The sequence below is a fragment of the Lissotriton vulgaris genome, chromosome 1_1, assembly GCF_964263255.1.
Source record: "Lissotriton vulgaris chromosome 1_1, aLisVul1.2, whole genome shotgun sequence".
NCBI lineage: Eukaryota > Metazoa > Chordata > Amphibia > Caudata > Salamandridae > Lissotriton > Lissotriton vulgaris.
In genome coordinates, this window is record NC_141685.1 from 897,815,348 (window position 1) to 897,817,531 (window position 2,184).

The 2,184-nt window shown below is 47.4% G+C and overlaps 1 long non-coding RNA gene across 1 annotated transcript; it reads right to left on the reverse strand.

Annotated features, from left to right (window-relative positions):
• Positions 1-420: 420 nt before the first annotated feature.
• On the reverse strand, positions 421-1,969 carry LOC147748136 (uncharacterized). Its single transcript, XR_015299711.1, has 3 exons — positions 1,887-1,969; positions 1,054-1,188; positions 421-482 (listed from the first exon to the last, which is right to left on the reverse strand). It is a non-coding gene; the product is annotated as an uncharacterized LOC147748136 (long non-coding RNA).
• Positions 1,970-2,184: the final 215 nt, after the last annotated feature.

Below are 2,184 nucleotides of genomic sequence, written 5' to 3' on the forward strand. Positions count from 1 at the left end.
ACCCCAACTCCCAATTCCCACCCCCCAAAAGTCTCTAAAAAAGGGGCAAGGGACACTCTACGGATGCAGGTTGTTGAATTTGGCCTCCAGGGCATCAAACTTCTCCTGGATGATGGATTGATCTAAACGGAGGCCCTCCACCAGATTGTGATACTCCTTCCATCTCTGGACCTCCGCCTCTAGGTTGGACACTCTGCGGAGTGCAAGGCGCAAGCGAGCCTTTACAGTACTGTGAGGAGGTGCAGCCTTTGCTGCTCGGCGGTGGCGTCTTCCAGCACGGCTCCGGTTGGCTGGAGCACTGCGCTTACCGGCAGAACGTGGGGTCACGGAGGAGGATGCAGAAGATGTTACACTGGAGTGCGTGTCGTCCCCCTCCATTTCCACCAGCCGGCGATATTGCGCAACAGTGGCATCCAGCCTCCGTTGCCGGGCAAGTACAGCCCGCATACTCCTGCTCGGTTTCCATGTTTTGGTATTACCAACTATAAGAAGAAAGAAAAACATAATCTGTAACGAATGCTCTTTAAAAATATGATTAACACAAAATGATTCAGCAGGAAGTTGTGTCACAGTACAACTAGCAACTAGCCAGCGCAGTACAAAACTATTGAGGCCAGTATCATGGGCGTCCGCATGGAGGGGCAAGGGGGGGGGCGCTTGAATCACCATTTCCCTTCCCACAACTCACTTGTATCCTTGGTTTGGTGCTCTTTCATATGAAAGAGATCTGGCAGAAGTGAGTGACTTTTCCTCTGAGCCGTTAACCACACCAGCAACCGTATCATCTGCACCAGGCCCAGGCGATATGTCTCTATCTCTCTCTCTGTCTCCCTCTGTCTCCCTCTACCTCGCTGTCTCTCTCTCTGTCTCCCTCCCTCACCCTCCCTCTGGCTCCCTCCCTCTCTCTCTCCTTCTGTCTTCCTCTCTCTCTGCCTCTATCTGTCTGTCGGTCCCAGCCTGCTGTAATTACCATATTGTAATTTGTCACTGGTCCAGCACTGGATACACATCATATGCTATCTAAGAGTCAGATAGTACCATGATCCAGCTTACCTGTACTCCACACCACCGCTGCCTGCTTCCTCACAGTCTGATTGTCCACTTGCGCCGCATCCTCCCCAGAGTCGCCCTCAGACTCCGAGTCGATGACGATCACGTCCGAGCTGGCCCCGCCACCAGCTGTTCCACCTAAAAAATATATTTAAGACTGTTAGATTACACCACTCACTAGTATTTGGTCTAGGAATGAAGAAGTTTGAAAACAGAAAAAATAATTGACTGTCTACTCTAGTCTAAAGTAAAAATGTCCCTCCTTCCAGGGAAGGCTGTTGTCTTGCTGCACTTTTTTGTCACAATTGATGAATGCTTGCTTAATTTTAACACACATCTTTTTTCTCTGAACAGACAGACGCTGGACTTCTACGGACAAGAGCAACCAACTAAACCAGGTGAAAGCTCGGCTCGACCACAAGACATGTGTTCCATTACTCATCAACTCAGCACCAAGCACTTTTCCTTTTCCAGCTAACTTTATTTTAATATATGTGTTCACTTTTACTTTTTTTAATAAAGCTTTTAAACTTGAATAGACTCTGTGGTTTTTGGTCCTCCAAGCTAGAGTGACTGAGAGAAAGGTTTTGTAATTTTTGCAAGGAGGAGTCCGTGCCGCTGACACTACCGAGTTTATACTATAGTATACAGTGTGCCAAACACGCCACTCTGAAATATTATTACTCTGGTCTTTGGTGTCCATAGTAAGGTTTGTGGAGAATTGTCCCTGCAACAGTAGTATTATTGATTTAGCTCCTATCTAAACACTGTTTCGAAAATTTAAATTAGGAACGCTTGGACAACAATAGGTCCTCTATATTTAAATGAAAACTTACTGGGGCCAGCAAAGGAGCACTCGCCGCCCTGGCCTGCATCATCCTCCTCCTTTGGAGCCACTGCATCCGCTGTTTCTGTCCGCTTGCCCCTGGGCGGACCTGACGTACAACATGAAAGAAAGAACAGAAAAAAATGATGATTGCTGCTTGTCTATGTCCTTGTCAACCAAATCAAACATTTAGAAAGAACAAGAACCAACTATTTTAGCCAAAAAGAGGGCTACAAAGGAAGGACTGCACCTGAGCCTCTACTCAGTCATTTAGGACAATGATGCGTCACTGAAACCCTGCGCCTGCA